We start from the raw sequence: 18,082 nt of genomic DNA, 5'->3' as shown, positions 1-18,082 counted from the left end.
GGATATGTCATAAATACAGGCAGTTCCTGGGTTATGTACAAGATAGGTTCCATAGGTTTGTTTCTTAATTTGAATTTGTATGTAAGTCGAAACTGTATATTTTATCATTGTAGACCCAAACAAAGTTTTTTTTTCCCCACTGACAATTGAAATTTCAAAATTTTATTGCTGTAATTGGACCAAGGATTATCATTAAATCTTCATTACAGACACCTTACAGCTGACATTGCTCTCTGGGACTATAGTAAAGCAACCAGAAAGCTTCACCAGAGGTCACAGTGGGCAGAGGGGTTTGTCTTTAACTAGGGGTCATCTGTAAGTCGGGTGTCCTTAAGTAGGGGACCGCCTGTACATGATAGGTGCTGTTCCCACCTCTCCTTTCAGTTCTATAAAGTGAACTAAATTATAAGTGGTCCTGAGACCCATCATGTATATACAACATATCGTGTGGACATGTCATAAATATCTGACTCGGGAATACCCCTTTAAAGAAGTATCCAATGAGAAGCATTTTTTGTGTATCCACACATAATAAATATGATCAGTAGATGTCCCAGTCACTAGATCAGGACCCCCAGCAGGGGCATAACTACAGCAGTAGCAGCCATAGCAGCTGCTGTGGGGCCTGCAGTAGCAAAGGGCCCCGCCATCCAACCTGACAAAAGAAATGCCGGGGAAAGGATGGGGGCAGCAGAACAGCAGGACTATGGATCTCTCATCCCTGGCACAGCGCATTAATGTGTGGGCATAGGTGTATAAATGTGTGTATGTGTTTAAGATTATATAAATGTGTGAGTATACAAATATACAGGCGGTCCCCTACTTAAGAACACCCGACTTACAGACGACCCCTAGTTACAAAAGGACCTCTGGATGTTGGTAATTTACTGTACTTTAGCCTTAGGCTACAATAAACAGCTATAACAGTTATTAAAAGTGTCTAGTTAATATTTATTGTTAATCCTGGTTCTTATGACAACCCAACATTTTTAAGATCCAATTGTCACTGAGACCAAAAAAAATTTGGTTGGGGTCACAATTATAAAATATACAGATCCGACTTACATACAAATTCAACTTAAGAACAGACCTACAGACCCTATCTTGTAAGTAACCTGGGGACTGCCTGTATATAATATTTTCTGAGTTGGTAGGGATGCCCTGCCTCTACTAGTTACGCCCCTGACCACCAGGGTTCATTTGAATGGGCTCATCAAGTCCAAAGAAGTTGTTGTGTACATGTGCAACTTCCTCACTTATATATGACAGACGTAGATGGATGGAGCAGGAGTCCTATAGAAATTATGTAAGTATTTTAATGTTTTTAAAAAAGGAAAAAAAGAATTAGTTTCTTTAATTCTGTAAAAAAGAGGGCCTTTTGGTTACAGTACAATAATGTATATAAATTGATGTGGTTGTAATAATTGTCTTATTCATCCTGACTTACAAAAGAAAAGTCATATGGCATTTAAAAAATTGCAATAAGAAATAATTTCTGGTGTTTTTACATCACACTTAGAAAGAGTCAAGATTTTCTATTTCCCAAATCAGAGCCAATGAAAAAAACAAGTCCTCATATGGCTATAAAACATGTGAAAATTATGATTCTGTCCCTATTCAACCAATCACAGCTCGGCTATCATTTCTTGTAGTGCTTTTAACAAATTAAAGCTGTGTTGTCATTGGTTGCTAAGGACAACAAAGATGGTTTTATCTTTTACACAGTTCCTTTAATCCTCCATGTTACTCATATACTGGAAGCTGTAACATTTTTATAATTTATTTATCTCTGACCTTCTAAAATAAACCATAGTACAAAGTCTCTTTGTCACATCGACGTATCCAATGTTCTAAAATAGTAGCATTAAATGACTGACAAATGCTTTATGTCACTGTGCGCTGTCTAATGTTTTTACAAGTGGCAGTAAAATGCTCTGTCCCTTGTCACGTCATTTTGATTTTTTTTTCTAAATAGTCTCCACACAGACATTATTCACGAGCCTCCAGCAGCCTGGAAACACTTTATGAAAGGCGTTTTCTTCCTGGTAAAGCAAGCAGAGAGAACTTTTTTTTTCTTTAAGAAAAAAAAAACTCTAAATGATTCATTTTAATTTTAGCCATGAAGTATAGCTAATGTGTAGCAGTACAGGACTATATAAACAGACAGTCAGCCAGCTCCGAGGAACTACAGAAAAAGCCGGACTTAACCCTTCACTGGCCCTAGGGTGCTGCCATATAAGCCTGGGAGCGTGCTTTTCTAACACACCAGTGAATGTCTAAGGGAAAGTCTGAGGTTTTTTCATGTTCCCTCGTGGTGCAGGAAAAAAAAGGTTATGACCAAAGTGGTTTCATTCAGTGAAATAGCATCTCTTTTATGCACATCTGTCTCACTGGGCGGTATTTAAAATGCAGAGACTCAGTCAATTATGATTTACTGGCAAGCCACTCAGTCACTGCAGAGCGAGAGCAGAGGGGAAAAAAAACTATGAAAGTATAGCTCGCTGTGGATGTGCTGAGCAGCAGACCAAGGGAATCCACAAAGGAGTTACAGGCTCGACACTCACCAACATGGACTGGCCACTCACTCTTAACCTGGGGAATAACTTTGTGTTAACGAATCTGTAAAGAAGATATCCAATATTCTTGGCAATGGTAAGTCCTTTTTTTTTCATCGACGTAAGTTATAGTGACTTATAAAGTGGTAAAAGTGTGCCAGATGTTTCTCATTTACAGTAGCAGCACTTTGTCCCATGTTATTTTTTAATTAAGACCAACCAGAGAAAGAGCTTTTTTTCTAGAAGTGCAGGGATGTAGTCCTGCTGGGGACGCTGCTGATCAGGCTCCAGCCACGTTATTAGGTGTACAAAGTGTGGAATGAAACACAACAACCAATAATGCATATTAAAAAATAAAAATAGGCATAAATACTATGTGATGGCCATATATCCATTGATAGGTGTTATACTTTGTAGTGTATGTAGTTTGGAATACTGAAAGGGTTTGGAGAGCATCTTTATGAGCTGTAGTACAGTGGCATCAGCTGAAGCTATCCAATAGGGATCAGAAATGTATTTTTGTGTTTAATAGACATTTCATGGTAACGATAAATGAGGAAAATGTATCTCATCTCAAATACAAACTATTCTCAGAGTCATCTTATGTCTTGGTCCTTGAAGGGTAAGCCTTACTCAGATTTTGGCGCAACATATTTGAAGTCTCAGGTGTTCATATGAAACCATTTCTTGCTTGACCACTTTCTTTTTGATTCTATTAGAAAACCATTTGACTTCTTCTAATTAGTATAATGTTGTATTATACAAGTAAATGTGACCTCAATATTATCAGGGCTCCTGGACAAACCCATTAGGTAACAATGCTTTGATATTGAAGTGTCGTAGGCAGATTCTAGAAAGAACTTGGCAGAACTTTATCAATTAAAAAAAGCAATTGCTAGATTCCTGTTCTTGTAACTGACCTCATATGAGTAATTGTTGCATCTAAGCCCGTTCTTCATGGCTCTCAAATGTGGCCTATAGCATCATCATCTGTATGCCCTCCTCATGTGGTCTGGGGTCTCTGCCTATAATGGGCTGTCAGACCTATATCTTTTATCATATTATTGCACATCCTCCTAGTTGAGCTGGTAAATTAATGGTATGTTACAGGCCCGGATTGTCATGGTACATACACATGTTGCATTACAGCACAGTATTTCTTTCCTTTGGCATAAGGTCAATATGTCTTCAATGAACTATATTATTTTTTGCAATATTCTGCTGAATTTTACATATTGTAAGAAAAATATGTTATGGCTCTTTCAATGACTCATTTCCTCAGCACAAAACAGTTCCAATTCTTTGATTTTTTTGGGTTGTGTTTTTACTATCGACATTGTAAAAGATCCAGTTTATACTTGGCCATCCTTTACAGTGACAAGTGGCCCTGTTTTGTATTATAGGGGCGAAGAGAAGAAGTGTCACATTTACTTCTTATACATCATTTTCTTTACCCCTGGCTGCACTTTATTGATTGATTCAGAAAGCCATTAGCGAGGAGAGGAGTGTCTACTTACCTACTCCTTCTTTCACTTAAAGAAAATCTACCATCAAAATCAAGCATTATTAAACCAGGGACACTGACTCATAGATCAATACACTTTGTCTGTGGTAATCGTTTTATATTTGTTGTCCATGGCTTTCTTCTAAAACAAACTTTTACAATTATGCTAACGAGCCTGAGGGGCTCTGGTGGGTGTTTTCGAGCCCCAACATGCTTCAGATTCACAGGCTGTTACAATGAGCAGAACATGTCTCACCCTCCCCTGCTCTCTCTCCCTTCCCTCTGCCTGTGTAATCTAGCAGCAGCGAGTTTCCTCCCACGCTCCAAAACATACTGGTAGCTTGATTAGTTTGTGATCCCCACAGAGACTGGGGACAGAGACTGATTTGTCAAGTTGCGTGTAGCGCTGCATAATCTGTGTGCGCTATATAAATTAAGGAATTATTTATTAATTGTCATTACGGAGGGCATAGATAATGAATATAAGAAGATTACCATAGTTACGGTCCAGGGTCTATGAGTAAGTGTCCCTGTAGTTAGTTTAGATGGAAGTTAGGCCCCATAGACCCGGTACAGGCTGTGTGTATAGGGCCTAACTGATCTCAATGGACTAGGCACTCTATACCAAGTTTGTAACAGATTATTGACGGAATTGTGGTTTGCTAAATGTTGGATCAAATTATCCAATAATGTTAATAGACATATCTGATCAAAGACTGAAATGCAGAAAATTAAAGCTGTAGACAAAGTATCTACACATGCATGTGAATAGAAGCAAGTGCCTGGAAAGTAATAGATGACTTATATGGGTCATAACTGTTCTTATGTAATAGCAATAATGTCAGTCATTGGAAAGGAATCTTCATATTGCTATATTTTATGAATGAACCATTAATGCAAATATTAAATTGGTGATAAAGTTTCTGTGAATCAGTTTATAGCACCACATGATCTGTAACATGTATGAGAACATTAATGATGACAGATGTTTAGAAATATGAGTAGTGTCTCAGTGAAGCAATCAAAGGGTTTTGAAGATTGTATGGAAGTGCAAAGTAATAGTGTGTGTTACTGGTGGTGTCACATGTAATGCTTGACAAATACCAGAGCTTATTAGGAAACTTTAATCAGTAACATTGTTATAGTAAGAAATGTTTTTCTTAATGTGCATGTGAGTACTTCTTTATGCTGGATAATAGAGGCTGATATATTTACCTATACTGATACATTGTAGAAGATCTACTACTGAAAATGTACCTGAATTTGTCATTAAAAATGTCTACATGCTGTATCCAATGTTTATCAATGGTTTGAGAAACTTTTATTTGGATTGGCTAATAAGGGGGCGTCGTGTTATGGTTATGGGTGTGGCTTTTTTAACGTAAGTAGGCTTAATGTGCAACATCATGCATCATAATTTGATTTATTATTAAAACATAAACTTGGAAAACAGGAAGTGTAGAGTTGGACTAGCCAATCCTGGATGATAGATCTGGCATAGTTTAAAGGGGATTGCCACTTTACTTCAAGTATTCTGCAATCTGTGGTTTTGTCAGGTAACTTACTAATATTCATCTATTAATAATTCTGCACTGCTTTCTTGAAATGTAAAGTAAAGCCATTTGTACAGAAAAGTCTCTTACATCTTTGGCAGCCATTCTTGTCCATAAAATGGCCACATATGGAGGTCATGTGATCCTTACTGTCCATGACCAATCTCCCTTCCAGGACCGTATGGCAGTATTTATGAATAGTATCATAAAGTCCTGAAGATAGATTTATCATGGAGAATTATGATCACATGCCCCTCCAACTGTGGGCATTTTATTGACAGGAATGTCAGCTGATGAGGTAACAGACATTTCTGAACCGAAGGGTTTTCTTTACATCTCAAGGAAATAGTGCAGAACATTTAATAGATGTAACCGATTATCAAGTAATTATAAAAAGCATTTATAGTACTTAACCTTCTTTTATTTAAACCTCAATACCCTGGGTTTCGGCATATTCTTGTTGTACCTCCACGAAAATGGCAAAATTCCCTGTGCAATGCTAGGCCGCTTATTTACCCGCAAAACCTGTGAGTGCGCCTCCACGCTACATACAGCAGCTAGCACACATTGGGGAACATTTACTAAGGGCTTTGCGCTGACCTTTTGTCGGACTGTGCACGTTCTTCTTGTCTAAAACGGCTTGCACGAGTATTTAAGAAGTGTCTGCACCTGGCCCTTTTGTGGCGCAGCTTCGCTAGCCTCCATGGGACACATATTAGGGGGCGTGCCATCGGTCGGTCCGACTGATTTGGACCAAGCACAATATTTAACTTGCAAATTGTGTTGCGCGCCGTAAGTTAAAGGTGCACTGCAAAAGGGCCAGTGCGGGGAAGCGTCAAATTCATGATTTTAGTGAATCGCCACACCCAGCATTATACACGGAAATAACAGTTTTACAGCAGTTTCCGACTTTCTAAGTAAATGTGCCCCATTGTGTTTAAGCACATACATGTGTACGCGCATCCCCGCTCTCATGCCCAGTTACTGATTGTTGCTGAGGGCCATTCTTATTGATGCCTGCTGGGGGGGGGGGGGGGGACTGTTACTGATGCCTGCTGGGGGAGACTGTTATTGATGGCTATGGTGATGCAATGTTATTGATGCCCATTGACCATTGTCACTGAAATTGGGGGGAGCACATAATTTTAAAAAAAACCTAGAAGCACTACTCATTCGCTATAAGTTGATGTATTCAATAAACATACAGTCTGCTATTACTGGGGCTCTCAGCTCTAGATTAAATGAAAAAAAGTGGACTCCTCATCTATTTCAGTAACCAACCAAATACAAAACATAAGCAGTCTGTCACTGCTATGATAGGATAGCCCACTGTTTTGGGGGTTTTCCAGCACAATAATAAAAGTCTGCAGCCCCCCCAGTCCCTATCGACAATCTATAGATGGTGAGGTACTGGTATGTACCGGTCTAACCCCATATCCCTGGTGGCAGTGGGTACCAGGGTAATGATAAAGGTTAGTGTTAGCCTTTTTTACAGGAGAGATATGTATGCAGCTCATGCTGTAGTTTTGTAGGACTGATTATACAGTTGATTTTTGTAGAATTTCCAGACCCCTGGATAAACTCCCAGTGCAAGAATACATCTGTTGAAGCAAGCATGTCCAGGGGGCTATTACCCTCATGTCCCTGCTCTCAAGGTCCAGGAACAGCTACATGCATATTAATGAATTTTAATAATAGCTTCTTTAAGTGACAATCTTTAGTATAACCATTCAGCTTGGAATGTTATTATGTAAACAAAAAATCCATCAGAATGTGATGCATGAAGAGTGTTATCAAGACCTCGGATTCATGTGAGCCCTGTATGGAAGTGGAGCTTCCTTTTAATAATGTATTATATATTTGATAGGATATAATAAAGGATATAATTATAACTGAAGGAATACCACAGCACACACTAGGGAAGGATACAGGCATTCCCCTGTTATGTATAAAATAGGCTCTTTAGGTTTGTTCTCAAAAGAAGACTACACACTAGAAAGAAATATTGGTTACAATAAGGGGTAATTTTATTGGTAACTGTGGACAGCCTTTTCACTTTCTGTTTGCAATCAACATCATAAATAAGTCCTCTTTAATAAAATGTCCAGCAGCCTCAATTCATTAATAAATGTCCAGCAGAAGCTATACTTCCCTAATACAATGTCTTGCAGAGCCCCTTCAATAATGAAATGCCCTGCAGCCATGAACCCTTAATAAAGCAATGCCCAGCAGCCATGGTCCCTTCAATAATAAAATGATCGAAATCTAACAACCCCTAATAATGAAATGCCCAGCAGTCATAGCCTCCTCAGTAACTAAATGCCCTGCAGCCCGGTCCCCTAATTATGAAATGCTCTGCAGCCATGGCCCCCTAATAAGGAAATGCCCAGCAGCCATGGTCCTCTAATAATGAAATGCCGTGCAGCCATGGTCCACTAATAAGGAAATGCCCTGCAGCCATGGCCCCCTAATAATGAAATGTCCAGCAGCCATGGCCCCTTCAGTAATGAAATGCCCTGCAGCAATGGACCATTCAATAATGAAATGCCCTGCAGCAATGGACCATTCAATAATGAAATGCCCTGCAGCGATGGACCCTTAATAATGAAATGCCCTGTAGCCAAAGCCCCCTAATTATGAAATGCCCTGCAGCCATGGCCCCCCAATAATGAAATGCCCTGCAGCAATGGCCCCCTAATAATGCAATGCCCTGCAGCCATGGACCCCTAATAATGAAATGCCCTGTAGCCAAAGCCCCCTAATTATGAAATGCCCTGCAGCCATGGCCCCCCAATAATGAAATCTCCTGCAGCGATGGCCCCCTAATAATGAAATGCCCTGCAGCCATGGCCCCTTCAATAATGAAATGCCCTGCAGCCATGGCCCCTTCAATAATGAAATACCCTGCAGCCATGGCCCCCCAATAATGAAATGCCCTGCAGCGATGGCCCCCTAATAATGAAATTCCCTGCAGCCATGGCCCCTTCAATAATGAAATGCCCTGCAGCCATGGCCCCTTCAATAATGAAATACCCTGCAGCCATGGACCCCTAATAATGAAATGCCCTGCAGCCATGACCTCCTCAATAATGAAATGCCCTGCAGCGATGGCCCCCTAATAATGAAATGCCCTGCAGCCATGGACCCCTAATAATGAAATGCCCTGTAGCCAAAGCCCCCTAATTATGAAATGCCCTGGAGCCGTGGCCCCCCAATAATGAAATGCCCTGCAGCGATGGCCCCCTAATAATGAAATGCCCTGCAGCCATGGCCCCTTCAATAATGAAATACCCTGCAGCCATGGACCCCTAATAAGGAAATGCCCAGCAGCCATGGTCCCCTAATAATAAAATGCCCTGTACCCATGGTCCTCTAAAAAGGAAATGCCCTGCAGCCATGGCCCCCTAATAATGAAATGTCCTGCAGCCATGGCCCCTTCAGTAATGAAATGCCCAGCAGCGATGGTCCCCTCAATAATGAAATGCCCTGCAGCCATGGCCCCTTCAATAATGAAATGCCCTGCAGCCATGGCCCCTTCAATTATGAAATACCCTGCAGCCATGGACCCCTAATAATGAAATGCCTTGCAGCCATGACCTCCTCAATAATGAAATGCCCTGCAGCCATGGCCCCATAATAATGAAATGCCCTGCAGCCATGGACCCCTAATAATGAAATGCCCTGTAGCCAAAGCCCCCTAATTATAAAATGCCCTGCAGCCATGGCCCCCCAATAATGAAATGCCCTGCAGCGATGGCCCCCTAATAATGAAATGCCCTGCAAACATGGCCCCTTCAATAATGAAATGCCCTGCAGCCATGGACCCCTAATAATGAAATGCCCTGCAGCCATGGCCCCTTCAATAATGAAATACCCTGCAGCCATGGACCCCTAATAATGAAATGCCCTGCAGCGATGACCTCCTCAATAATGAAATACCCTGCAGCCATGGCCCCTAATAATGAAATACCCTGCAGCCATGGCCCCTAATAATGAAATGCCCTGTACCCATGGTCCCCTAATAAGGAAATGCCCTGCAGCCATGGCCCCCTAATAATGAAATGTCCAGCAGCCATGGCCCCTTCAGTAATGAAATGCCCAGCAGCCATGGCCCCCTCAATAATGAAATGCCCTGCAGCCATGGACCCTTCAATAATGAAATGTCCTGCAGCCATGGACCCCTAATAATTAAATGCCTTGAAGCCATGGCCCCCCAATAATGAAATGCCCTGCAGCAATGGACGCCTAATAATGAAATGCCCTGCAGCCATGACCTCCTCAATAATGAAATGCCCTGCAGCCATGGCAAGTTTATTATTTTTATATACTCGTGTATAACTCACATACTGAAATAGCCAGAAAAAAGAATTCTTTTAGGAGACAACCTTGTGGTTAAAAATTCATTACATTTTATTATTGTACACATATATTAAATGACAAACAGAAATAGGGCAACACACAGAAAAAATTGCACAAAGCCCAGTAGTAAACTATGACATGTAGCAGCAAGGGTTCCCTAACATGCCAGGATAAGGCAGCTAGTAATGATACAAGAATGATAAATATAAATTACAAAGGTATATATTGCACTAAATAAGGGGGAAACCCACATAGCATGCATATAGGTAAATGGATCACATACAGACCGTTGGCAGTGTGCAAAGCGATCGCCGCCCCCCGATGACGTTCCCGCGACTTTGCCGGCGGCGTTTAGAGGGTTAATAGCCGCGATCGGTGCAAGCACCGACCGCGGTTATTAGCGGTGGGGGTTTTGTGCAAAAATGCAAAAACCCCCACCTCTGTATGAAGAGGACTCAGCCCGTGAGCCCTCTTCATACATGCCTTATACCTCTGCGCCGTAGAGCTACGGCGCAGAGCGTTAAGGGGTTAATTCTTTCCTATGCTGCCCCTCATAATTAATTATTTCCTATGCTGCTCCTTATGAGAGGCAGCACAGGAAATAATTAATTATGAGGGGCAGCATAGGAAATAATTAATTATGAGGGGCAGCATAGGAAATAATTAATTATGAGGGGAAGCATAGGAAATAATTAATTATTCACTTTGCTGCCCCTTAAAATTAATTATTCCCTATGTTGCCCCTCATAATTAATTATTCCCTATACTGCCCCTCCATTATTATTTTCTCTAATATACTTCGTAAATTGGGGTCGCCACAATCTTTCTACTGCTGTTTTTTTTTTTTTTAAATCTGTACTTACCTCTGGCTCCCGCGTCTTCTTTGTTCTTCCTGCGGCCGGACAGGAAGGGGTGCGCAGCCGCGTGATGACGTAATCACGCGGCCGCGCATCCTAGTTCCTGGAGCGATGTGCGCCGGGGTTGTCTTCCGGCCACATCGCTCCAGTCATAGTGCTCGAGCGGCCGGAAACGCTGAAGGCAGCGGCCCAATCATTGACACTATTGTCAATGCCAGCGCCGAGCCCCGGATCCGGATTTATCATTTGGGGGCACCCGGGCTGGCGCTCCAAGCGCTGGATGGGGGCCGGATAGAAACGGTGGCCCGCGGGCCGTAGTTTGGGGACCCCTGATCTACAGCCTCATAGCAATGCTCTAGAATAAAATCATTGAGGTCTTAGGACAGTTATCTGCACATGCTCGGTGTAGATGGGAGGTGTCAATAAGATGTGATGACGTCTATTGTCAGTAAAGACGTAAAGATGTTGAAGTGTTATTTCAGTTTTAATGCAGTCTATGATGTAAACGAGGTGACTGCTATGTAAAAAAAACACCTACAGAATCTAGCAAGTGTCAGTCTATTATTAGGCTTAGTGGCCAGAACAAAAATTGCAGGATATTGTACTTTTATTTAAAAGCAGACATTGACATGGAAAAAGTTTTTTTCTTTTAAATCCTTGAAAAATCATATAAAATCAATTTTAAGTATAAATAAGTATTTTGTTTAAAAATAGGTCATTTTCTGGTGTCACCAACCCTTTAAGCCTTTGTCCATTCTGGCTGAAAGAAAAATGAGAAACTTGTGTGGAATGAGAATTGTATGTAGATTGTGAAGATGACAGTTTACATTACTGTAAAAGCTTATCTAGTAAAATGACAGGAAAATAGCTCATTTTGGTGGATATCTTCTACACACAGTTGTTAATGTCATACAGTGCACACAAAGCGTTCTGTAGTCTTTACATAATTGTGTCGTTTATACATCCTTCAGGACTATTACTTTATTTTAACAAAACTTCATGTTCTGTTATACTTCAAAAGTACAACTCATCTTTATTCCAGTCATTTATCTTGAACTGTTGACTAGCTAGAGTCTCTACTTCAAGGAAACCTACCATGAGGAATCTACTATAAGAAGTAGATCTGATGGTAGATTCCTCCCCCTGTCTCTTCCCTAATCTGTAATTTAATAATCCTGGAACCTTGTTAAAAACTTTGTTTTAATAATATGTAAATTAACTTCAGAGGTTTCTGGGGCGTGAACTAGCCTTTGCTCCCAGTGCCCGGCCAGGCTAGTACATGCCCCAGTAGCCTCTGTAGTTCATTTACATATTACTAAAATAAAGTTTTTAACAAGGTTCCAGGATTATTAAATTACAGATTAGGGCAGAGGCCGGGAGGAGGAATCTACCATCAGTTCTACTTCTGATGGGAGATTCCTCATGGTAGGTTTCATTTAAGGTTTTCAAAGTAATTTCCAACCATTTTCCACTTAAGGAAAATTGATTTTGTGTGGAGATTTATGAACTGTGGACAAGTTCACAGCATTTTTTTCATCAGTTTGTATGCAAAATAAATTCTATACAGTGCATTCTTAAGGCCTTTAGATCCTTTCACGTGAATATGCACTTAGCACCCACTAATAAGAAGGTGAAAGCATAATTTTTGAAATTTCTGCTAATTTATTTAAAAAAAGAAACTAAAATTCTGCATGAATAAAATAATTCACACACTAGCTTTGGTGCCTCCAATGTCTCTTGACCATATTTGAGGATGTTTCTACATATTGATTGCAGTCCAATGGAAGAACCTTGCCAAGTCCTGTGTAGGGTACAGCAGACCGTTTCACCCAGATGCAGTTTTGTATATAGCCAGGCAGCATAGAGTCACCCTGGGAGGAAAAAAAATGTAAAGGGGGTTGTCCATGGCTGGGGCAGAGGCTGTACAAATAATAAGGAGCTTATACTTATCTGCCCTGGTGTGCCCGTTCTCTAGCGGCACCACTCGTCATTGCAGATCCTGACCACTGCCCTGCACCTGCTGCAGCATTAGTGTCAGTGTTTAGCAGGCATGCTGCAGTTTTTGAGAAGGGAGCGCCAGCCTCTATCAACAAAAATGGGTGGCAAATCCCTTTAAAAGAGTACAAAACAGTTTTTAAATAACCTGGCTGGGTAAATATTAAAAATATCTCCCCCAAGGATTTATTTAACCTATGCAGTGCACCTGCTCCAATGGACTAAGATATGTTTAGTGCATTCCTCTCTAATTCATGTTTATATAGTGCCCCTCACTGAATTGTAAAATACAGAACATCATAACTAAAGTGCGCCCTTAACCACTGAAGTTCTTATGAAATAAAATATATAATAACAATCCATAATAATATACACCCCTTTCCTCATAAAATACAATACAATTCCTCAAAAAATTCCTCATGATTATAATATTTGCCACCCCCCCTCCTGAATTAATTATGAAATCTCCAACATAACAATTATTTAACCCTTTCTGTTTGCTGTCCATTGCCACGGTTCATAAGGTGATGGACAGTAGCACTATACATGGCACATGACAATCAGGCATCCTGGGAACTCTTATTTCATAATTGCCCAGCAGCCTTAAAGGGGTATTCCCATTTCAGCAAATAAATGTTATACAATTTTCCAATATACTTTCTGAATCAATTCCACACAGTTTTCTAGATCTCTGCTTGCTGTTATGCTATAGAAAGCTTCTGTGTTTACTTCCAGTGGACAGAAATCTGACCATGGTCACACAGGTGCACGGCTCATTATATATCACACAGCTCTGATTACTCTCTGTGACATAACGAGTCATGCACCTGTGTGACCATGGTCAGATTTCTGTCCACTGGAAGTAAACCTAGAAGCTTCCAATAGAACTACAGCAAGCAGAGATCTGGAAAACCATGAGAAATCAATGGTGTACTGGAAAATTGTATAACTTTTCATCATATAAACAATAACATAAATTTGCCAAAAAGGGAATATCCCTTTAAGTTATTCCTCTGCACACATTGTCCAAACTTGGCTAATAATGGCATAAATTGAACTTCAGTGTAGGTGTCATTCACGGCATATATAGGCTGCATGAATGTGGTTATGTTTTAATAAATATTAACTAATGCCAGCTGTACAGTGTCCTCTTTTATTTCATGTCTAATGATCCCCACACATAACTATTGTGGATTCATACTAGGTAAATAACTTATGAAAGCAAAAGTATTTCTGAAGCCTACCCTGCCCACTGCCAAACAGGAGGCGACATTCAGCGTCCTACAGTCTGTGGTCTGCACGGCTCATATTTAGAATGCCTACCCTCTTATACAAAGGCCTTTCTTTGTAAATCATGAGACCGTGTTCATTTCGGCCATATGACAGCCTGTAACAGATGAAAACTGTTCAGAATGCTGCTTTTCACAGGGTCACTTTTATTTGCTTTGCAGAGAAAATTGTTGAGATTTCCAACTGTATCCAAAAATATCTACATTTCATTATGTCCGAAACAGTAGGAAAATGCAAATGTTAATGAAGAATCCCAGGGGCTGATGACTGTGGACATCCAAAATAACTCCTTACTGATTATCCAACAGTCTCTGGTAGAAATCGGTGGACTCGATGGTTGACTTTGTGTTTGGGGTTCGGTTGCAAAGAGGGACATATTTACGCATTGGCGAACAAACAGCCAATTCTGCAAAATGATGCCCCTAACAACTAGCTATGGCTATGGGGGACACCCCTGACGAATCATAGCCATGGCTAGTTGCTACTGATTTCTAGTCTCTAGTCTTATCTCTAGTCTTTGTCTTTAAATATCAGCTTTAACTAAATATACCAATGTTCAAGAGGGTCACCTCCTGCCAATAACAACATTTGTAGAACTCTACATTGAGTCATCCTTTAAGATTTCAATAACAATAACACAATAGGGCAGATTTATCTAGCTTTCTGAAAGTGAAAATATTTCAAGTTGCCCATGGCAACCAATCACAGCTCAGCTTTCATTTTACCAGTGCTCATGAATATTTTTAAGGGGAACTGTAATTGGTTGCCACGGGCAACTAGAAATATTGTGACTTTCAGACAGCTTGATAAATCTGCCCCAATGTAGCAAAATGTAGAGTTAAAAGAAAAAAAATATTCTAGTAATTATTAAAACAGGTGCCTTAGGTATATAGACTACTATAAAAAGTTAGGGATATTTGGCTTCCAGGTGAAATGTAATAACTTCATGCTGCAGTAATTTTATATAATGAAAGTAGGGCTTTTATGTCAAAGTATGCAATGGTGATTTCCTTATCTTCCTTATCATAATTTCTTGTAACAAAAGGCAATGAGTGGATGGCATAACCCCACAAAAATATCAATGTCATATCATGTGTCCTCATGCTTTTCCAAATTGATTAAATCATGATTAAATCATGGCATCCCACTACTCTTTAGGGGGTGCCCTTATGTCATTGAGGTTCTGGGGTACTGACTAAGAAGCCTCTACACAGTGACTCAGCTTAACACATAGGTTTTCCATATAATTCAGGTGTGGAGAAATTGGAGCCATTCAATTTCTATTCCAGCAGCCATTCTCTAATGATGCAACCTTAAAAATCTACCACATTGTCATCCATTAAGATGAAATTAGACCTGCATTGTTTTTACAGAGGCGGAGTGACTAGATTCATGTTCAGGGAAGTAAGAAGAGCTGGAATAAGGCAGAATCTGCAGCCGTGTAAAGACTGATAGCCATTGTTGTTCCATTGAGGGATTCTGGGAAATATGTAAGCATGTTTTCTCAAAAAGTCATGCTAGATGTTAAGGGAGCTGCCTTACAAGGTAGTCAAGAGGGAAAGCTTTCCCTATTCCATCCTGGAAAAATAATTTGCATATTTTCCTGGATTAATAATGTTATTCAAGTAGTATCAACATGTCATTGTGCTATTCACAAATTGTAGTCCGGTTCTGTATTGACTAGACAGCTGTCTGCACTGTAAAACCACCACTCAAGCTCTCCTTGAGGTCTCCAACATTGTTAGCAGCCATCATTTCTGATGTGACTTTCATCAGTGAATAAAAATGAGGTACACTGGTCCCTCGTCTAGCATAGAAGCTCCCTGGCCTAAGAAATATTACGGTGGAGGGGTCAGGTACCAATGAAGGTTGTCTAGCATACTGAAAAATTGTGATGTAGACGTTTTCAAATGATCTGATGTGACACTTGAGTGCCTCTCACCTCCCTAAAATGTATATGGAGTTTTTTGGTATTCATCATCAGCTTCTGCACGACATTGTTCACAATGAAGTGGTCATCAGTGTAAGATGTCGCCAAAGGTTTTTCACTTGTATGTCATTCTGTTACTCTTCCATTCTCCCTGTACGTCTTGTGTAACCTGCTTATGTAACCTGCTGACACTCTGTGACACCCTAAGCTCATTGGCCACTTCTATCTGAGAACATTTTGCTTAAAGCCTGCGAATGACAGGGTAATCTTGATTTTTCTACAAGTAATTTTGATTTGTTACGTGTTGTCTAGATGTCATGATATGCATAAAATACATGATGAAGACAACCGTTGACATACCAATTCAAACCAGGAAATGTATTGGGGCGATTCATGGATCAAATACTTGATGTGGATTTTGCTTCTTGTTAGAGAACAAATACTTGTGATAATGTATTGAAAAATTGATTGGTTGGAAATTTGGATTCAAAAGTTTAGAGAAGGTCACATTACATACGTTCACAAGCCAAATATCCCTAAATTTTATTGAGGTGTGTATAAGCACACCCACCAAAAAACATGATGAAGCTTGTGAAACTGTTACCAAAAGTGTAACCAAAAATTACCCCTTAAAGGGAACCTGTCATTAGGAGCCTTTTTTCTGGCTCCCCCATGGCCCCATAGTGTGCACATTGCCAAAGAGTTTTTATAGTAAAACTGTCTTTTTCCAAAAAGAAAGATAAGTTAGATGAAAGTTTACCTTTCTGTATGCAGAGCTGTGTCCCTTGTCCCCTGGGAGTGGCCAGTGATGAGTTGACCAGACATGGATGATGCCCTCAGGGGGTAAGCGACAGTGGGAGGAGATAGGGGGGAATGGGAAGTTTTTAAATTTGAAATCAATACATGACGGAGCAGTTTCCCGAGGCTCCTGCACATATCATTCACACCATTTTCTGTGCTGCTGCTTAGCAGAAGGCATGTGCATGTACGTGTTTTCTAATATTAATAAATAATATTTTCTGCTTATTAACCTTTTTAGAGCTTCATAGTAGTTGAAACAAAATAGAAGTGAAATTTAAATTTAAACTTGTCATTAACAAGTCCATTTAGTCCTAAAACTTACACATTCAGAAAAGATAAAAGATAAAAAATTTTTTACATTTGTTATGCAATTACTCCCAAGCACAAGGACATCTCATATGTGGATGTTGCATGGGTGCACAGTAGGACACGTAATAGAGGGAGGGCCATGCAGCAGGCAGTTTTGCCCTACAGAATGTAGCAGTTATTAATTTCTTCAATGGTGCACTAGCTATAATATATTTGTTTTTCTATTAATGTGGCCTTGTGAGGCAAAGAATAAGCCGTGTATAAGCCGAGTTTTTCAGCACAAAAAAATGTGAAACATTGGGGAGCCGCACCAAGCATTGGGGACTGCTGAAAGGTGAGTATGTAAGTTTATTTTTTTTTATGTGCTAGGCAAACTGGGGTCTGGCTGGCAACTAAAGGGGGTAGCTAGAAAGGGGTGCACTACTTGTGTCAGCTGTATTCTGAAGGGGTCTTAAAGTCATTCCAACAAATGGGGAAAAGTCTGAATTGCCACAATCCTGGTTCTTCCAATACTTAAGGTTGAGACATGCCCTACAGACACAAGCTCAATCAGGTTCCCTGGAAAAAGGATCTATTGGAGTGTTGGAAGAGGTAGTTAAGGCACAGGGTACTAAGGGGATAATTTCCTTGCTGTATGGTTCTCTTCTCGCAAATGTATTGGGGAATCCTATGGCTGAGACTAAAAGGAGATGGGAGGAGGAAGTTGGGGAAATATTGGAGGAGGAGTGGGCAGAGGCAACGAGCTCTCCTAATATTTTATCGATGAATGTTTCACAGCGGAGATCCCAACTGTTCTTAATACACAGAGTGTATAGGACACCATATGTATTATGAAAATGGGATTGCGGGATTGCGGTGTCCTCGGTGTCCAGAAGAGAGAGCAGATGGATGACATATGTTCTGGTCTTGTGCTTCACTAGAGAGCTTGT

At 40.4% G+C, this 18,082-nt stretch overlaps 1 protein-coding gene across 1 annotated transcript in view; it reads left to right on the top strand.

Annotated features, from left to right (window-relative positions):
- Positions 1–2,127: 2,127 nt before the first annotated feature.
- Positions 2,128–18,082, top strand: part of IL16 (interleukin 16) — a 66,622-nt gene continuing 50,667 nt past the window's right edge. The window contains exon 1 of the mRNA XM_072148356.1: positions 2,128–2,652. The gene's annotated coding sequence lies outside the window, so the exon portion shown is untranslated. The remainder of the gene's footprint in view (positions 2,653–18,082) is intronic.

The sequence above is a fragment of the Engystomops pustulosus genome, chromosome 4, assembly GCF_040894005.1.
Source record: "Engystomops pustulosus chromosome 4, aEngPut4.maternal, whole genome shotgun sequence".
Taxonomy (NCBI): Eukaryota; Metazoa; Chordata; class Amphibia; order Anura; family Leptodactylidae; genus Engystomops; species Engystomops pustulosus.
The sequence above is the reverse complement of the archived record's forward strand: the minus strand, read 5'-3'. Positions and strand labels throughout refer to the sequence as shown.